Raw genomic sequence first — 5,968 nt, forward strand, 5'->3', positions numbered from 1 at the left:
TGGTGCAGAGTTTTCCTCCCCAGACGGAGCACTTCACAGTGCCCATGTTGAAGAGCATCAGGAAAAATACAAGTGAATGCCATGCACTCAGCTGCGATAACTAACACTTGCTGAGGGTTTAACTCATTCTATTTAACAGATTTTTTCTTAAATCAGTAAAGGAAAAGGATAATGAGTCTTCAGAAAGATTTCATCAACTTAACTGATTAGCCACTGAGAGGAGACTTGAGAACCTACCAGTGAATGTTCAAGTGTCTAAGTGCTAACGACTTACACATATGTAGTCAGATGTTTGTAATATCTATGCAAAAAAAAAATGCTCCAACATTAAGTCCATTTGGGTGGGTAAAGGGGGGGGGGGAAGGGGAATGGGAAGGGGGGGCAGATCAATGCCCCTACAGTGAGGGAAGGATTGGGGCTTGGGCAAGATGCCCAGCCTGGGCACGGTGGGACAGGACTCAGGGAGTGGGGCTCCCGCCATTGCAAGCCACCAGTCCAGTACGGCATGGGAGCGGGTGTGCACCCCTGGGTCTGCACAGGGCAGGCTGGACCAGGCTGTGCTCTGACAGGTGGTGGAAGGTGCTGGGAGCAGGAGCTATGCCCTCTAGGCCTGTGCGAGTAGGCAGCTATTCGATCCGGCAGCTTCGGATGCCAGTGATCCAATCCAGAGCTCTGAATGAATTTCCTGCTTCGATGGAGCTGTCGTGGAGATCCGGCCATAGGGTATAATGTGGAAATCAATGAAATATCTATAACTTTGTTGTCCTAGATGCTGACAGGCAAAACTCGTGACATGGGTGCTTGTGCAACTCACTGTCTCTGTCTTGGGGCAGTTGATTGTCTGTATTGATTATTTCCTTTCCTTAGCCTGTGGTTTTGTAGGTGTTAATCCTTGCTAATTAATTTGTTATCTAGTCACTACTAGTAGCTATCTACTGTGTATTGAGCTGGTTCCTGAGTGAAACAAGATTGATTGGTAACACAGTAGCTTAGCAACCAGACCTGCAGTAGCTTCACCACCCCCTACCCCCTAAGATGGACACAGTTGCAGGAGCACCCATGTCACGAGTTTTGCCTGTCAGCAGCTACAGGTGCAGGGCCCCAGAACCCAGAAGCCCAGCACCGATCCCCTCGACAGCTGGCAGACTTTGTGGCCACAGCAGGGGCTAGCATGCCTGCAGCTTTCACCCTGCTGCGCCTTAACACACGCAGTGTCACCCATGTCACAAGCTGTGCTTGTCCGCAGCTTGAGGTGCAGTTTCCCCTAAACCCTGCACCTATCCATTGAAGCTTGGCAGGCTTTTTGGCCTCACCAGGGGCTACCACCCCAGCAATTTTCACCCCCTCTGTGGTGTAACCCATACATATGACATGAGTTTTGCTTTCAAGATTTTGAGGCGCAGTTTCCCTGAAACACCTGAACCTATCTTCTTGAAGCTTGGCACGATTCATGCTCCCAGCAGATGCTACCACCCCTGCAAGATTCATCCAAATCAGACAAAAAACAACAAAGTTCTAGAAACTTCATTGATTCCCCATTATACCCTACTGCCAGACCTCCGAAGCGGCTCGGAAAGCCTAAAGAAGCCAGCACTTCAATCCGGACATGTTGCTTCAGAGGCCAAAGTATCCAAATCTTCTCTGGATCCAAAGCATGCTCTGAAGCTTTGCACAGCCCTAAGCCCTCTCACCACTTGTCCAAATTCCCCACGCCTCCCATACAAGCCACAGCTTCACCCCAGCTGGGCAAGCAGCAGCAGGCTATGACGGTGGGCATGTGCACCCAGGTCAGGGAAGGGCCGGCAGCAGGAGCTACAGAGAATTTTAGGGTGGCTGCAGCCTTCCCATAGCCCTTGCTTCACTGCGCTCTCTGAGGCAGAGCCAGGGCTGCGCTCTTGGATGCTGCTGGGGCTAGTTGCCCAGAGTTCAGTCCTGGCTCCATCCGCCCTGCAGAGCACAGCCCAGTGGCAGGCAGCTGGGGCTAGCCTCCTCAAGTGCAGCCCAGCCCAGCCCACCCTGTCCAAATCTGCGGGCACACACCCACTCCTATGCCCTGAGGGACCAGTGCACATGCAGTGGTGGTAGCCCCTCTCCCCACGTCCCATACCCCACTGCCCTGGTTGGGCAGCTTGTCCCAGCCCCAGCCCCAATCCCTCCCTTACTGTGGGGGCATTGATCTCCACCCCACCCCATCCCTTCCTCCTGCCCACCACAGCAGACTTACCAGCTGGAGGCAGCTGTGTCCAGCACAGTGAGGACTGCTGCCCGTTTAGGCTCTGGCCGAAGCAGCGCCAAATCTTCGGACTTGAATCAGGACAGCGATTCGAATCACCTAACTGAATCACTGTCCCTCTGAATTGGCCAAATCCAAATCTGAAGCGAATAGTTGCCACCTCACACAGGCCTAGTAAAGATGAGCAAGTTCCACGAGCTCCCTTGCAGAGGTGGAGAAATGGAGTCATCCAGAGATGCAGTTTGCAGCAGGTCAGTACACAAGCTGGAATAGCACTCCCGTCTAAGTCTCTGGCTATGTACTGGAACAAGTTTTTTAAAGAAAAGAGGTTGCCAGCTCAGTGCAGGAGTGCCCTGTACTGGCCCACCACAGCCTGTCAGAAGATGATAGACTCAGACTTGTATGCCTCCCCAGGCCAACCCTCTATGCCCAATAAAGCTGTCCATTATAGCCAGCTTTGTTCTACATGCTTGAGAGGGGTTGGGCAGGCCTTCCTGCTCCCTTTACTCACCTGACTAAGGGAAGAAAATTTCTTTGCTTCAGGCTACAAGAAGTACCCAGATATATCCTGCTGGGGTTAAGCAACCCCAAGGACTACAGGGTCTGTGTATCCTGGGTGGCACAGGACCCAGACAAAGACCTTAGTCTGGGTGGTGGCAGTGGTACCCCAGGCTTGTGGGCGAGCTCCAGGAAGGAGTGGGGGAAGGGGGCAGCGCAAATTGACCAGACAAGATGTGTCACAAGCGATGCACTCAGACCCTGGTTTTTGGCTGGGGCACAGTGAGGTTGCCAGCTCAGTGCAGGAGTGCCCTGTACTGGCCCACCATAGCCTGTCAAAAGATGACAGGTGCCAGGGGCAGTACAACCCAGGAAGAGCCACCAGCAGGACCCAGTGACCGAGAAGCAAGGGGGCAACTCCTAAGGAGTGGGGCTATCCAGGCGGCCCTCCACAGCTCACCACTACTTGGTAAACAGCCCTCCACCCAAAAGAATTGCCCACCCCTGCTGTAGCGACTTGGTCAGATGTACTTAGGGCTCCCCCATCATGTTCCCTTCCCACTGGCTGTGGTGATCCTCCTCATTTCCATAAATACAAGTGAAGGGAATTTTGGGACTCAGCACAGGGCACCAGGCACTGCAGTCCAGGCTCTGCTCTAGAGTTGAAACCTCAGGAGCCAGCCAGCCAGGAGCAATCTGGGCACAGAGGAATGGAGGCGAGTAGTGCTTACTTCAAACCATTGGTCCATAATAACAAGTCTTATTCTCTGGGGTGTCTGGAAGCTTGGGAGTTGCTAGGTTGTTTGCTTTCTCAGCTCTTTAAAAGGACGTGCTGTCATCCCGGTTTGCCTCACAGGAGCTCCAACAGGGTAAATACATCAGCAATAGTTGGGCACACACCACCTATGAGGACAGGGGGTAGAGATGTACCAGTAGAGACGAGATCAAAAGATATATTGAGTTGAAATTAGAACTTTTTTTTTTTTTTTTAAACGTTTTCCTGAACCGGCAGATGTACGTGGGGACGACCTTATGCAGAGTAAGAGTGAACCATATCAATAACTGTCTGAAGAAGGGGCCTCATGTTTCGGGAGCACCGCATAAAGCTGTTGCCCCATGCGAGCTCTTGATCCTGTAAAAACTTTAGGAGTAGTCTTCACTTTAGTCATTCAGTAGTTTTATAGCACTGAATGGGACCCATTTCTGTGCAGTTTCCAGAAGAGCCTGACGGAGACAGAAACTGAGGCTGAACTAGATGACTTCCAGGGTCATAAAACCCCAATTTTCTGTGAATTATGGGCAGGACCTGAAGGGGGTATTAATGTGCCTCCCGGCATGCAGGTAAGTGCCTACCAGTATTTTCAGAGTTCTCTCTTTGTCTGTCTGTCTCGACATCAAATGCTGCATAAGTACCTTTGAAATTATGGTCCCAAAGCCTCAATAGAAGTCAGTAGTAATGAGGTACTAATTTAGTTTCAACTCCCTTGGAGCCTCCATCTCCAGTGGTTTGAAGGACACATCCCTAATTAGAAGTTATGTAATTACATGTTTTCTTCCAGCACCCACTGCTTAGCCTGCTGTGCTCATCATGGAGATCTTTTCTTCATCGTTTAGGCAAGATAAATGTTCTTTTAGAATATAGACAAGTGTACTTTATCTGCTTTAAAACAGGGGCCGGAGCTGCCATTGAGGCACTGGTATGATTTAACTGTTTAAGCCAGTAGGGATTAGTTACCTACATCACTAAACCTAAATGTTGACTGAAAAAAATTAGAATGAAATGTGTTTGCTTCATTTACAGACAGATGCCTGCAGATAACAGTTACATCTTCATAATACATAATATATTATACCAGTTTAATCATTACATCTTCCTAGGTCATTAAATGTTTTGTTCAAATCTTGCAGCCATCTGGTGACAGATAGACAGTAACCGCTAGATTTTAGAAGTCAAATCAAGGAGACACAAATAAATAGGTGGATAAGTTTCTTTGGGTTAATCTGGTCTCTTATTAGACCCACTAAAATAGTTGGAAAAATTCTGTTTTGCAGACTTTTCGGTAGAAACACCGTGGTTGCCTACATCTTTAGGCCAGCACAGCTACAACCAACACCTCACAAATAAGCTGTGCACTGTAGCGGGTTCAGGGAGTTGCTCAACTCAAATAATCTATTACTAAGTCTCTCCTGGTCTCCAAGCACAGCTCAGCCCTTTATTTTCCAGGCACACACGCCTCACAGGAGCCCTCTTGTATCAATCAGTGCTCAAGAACACACCATACATCCATAAAGCATACCTCCCAGTCCTGAGGTCTCTTCTCAGACCTCCCTTGAGAAGGTGACTCCAGCTCCCTGCTGCTCTCTCAGCACTGCCATCCTCTCTCTCGCTCGGGCTCGAGTTCCCCGGTGCAGTGCTCCTGCTTCCAGCCGCACAATCCCTGGGTCTTTCCCCAGACCCCTGGTCCAGTTTTGCAGCCATTGGCCAAGCAGCTCTCTCTACCTCTGACTCCCTTCTTACTCTCCCTTCTATCTGTATCTGCTTTCTGGCTTCTCTCCTCTGCTGGCCCTCAGCTTCCTGCGGCCAGACAATTATCCCCATCAGCTGGCCCAGTTCTCTGGACAGACCTGTCATCAGGCCTCACTCCCTACAGCTGGGCTGCAGTCCCTGCAAGCCTGCAGACACCTACAGCCAGATGTGTGGATACTGGTGCAGGCCTCTGCCCACAAACCTGCTACGTTCACTTTGCTTTGCACTGTGAGCACAAGGGTTAGTTGGTGCGATTTGAGGAAGGTGGGATGTTTCCCACGATGCAAACTCCTAAAGAAAAAATCACCACTTCAACTGCCTGTCTTTGTAACGTGCGGAGTTGGGGATTACAGGATAGAGCCCACATGCAGTTGACAAAATTAGATTCTCCCTGAGCTCAGCTAGTGTCTGACATCAAAACCCAGCATCTAAAAAATTATCTGGTTCAGATATTGGCTCTATACATTAGGTCTGGCTGATGAATACTGTGAAATTTAGCAATGTGGCTGGCTGTGTTAATCTGAAGTCAAGCAGGAGGTAGGGCAGAAAGACACCTTCAACACAACTGAGAGTTAAACTGTGCTACTCTAGATGCTACCGCAGTTGTGATTTATAAGGAACTACTGATATGATAGAAAATTCAAAGCTGATCCCAAGAAAATAGAAGTAAGACTGTTTGAAACAGCATCGTTCTGATTCAACTTCCATTT

The 5,968-nt window shown here is 49.6% G+C and overlaps 1 long non-coding RNA gene across 1 annotated transcript; it reads right to left on the reverse strand.

The window, feature by feature from the left end:
- Window positions 1–2,930: 2,930 nt before the first annotated feature.
- Window positions 2,931–5,276, reverse strand: LOC132244115 (uncharacterized). Its single transcript, XR_009455721.1, has 2 exons — window positions 5,029–5,276; window positions 2,931–3,634 (listed from the first exon to the last, which is right to left on the reverse strand). It is a non-coding gene; the product is annotated as an uncharacterized LOC132244115 (long non-coding RNA).
- Window positions 5,277–5,968: the final 692 nt, after the last annotated feature.

This window comes from Alligator mississippiensis, chromosome 11, assembly GCF_030867095.1.
Source record: "Alligator mississippiensis isolate rAllMis1 chromosome 11, rAllMis1, whole genome shotgun sequence".
Classification (NCBI taxonomy): domain Eukaryota; kingdom Metazoa; phylum Chordata; order Crocodylia; family Alligatoridae; genus Alligator; species Alligator mississippiensis.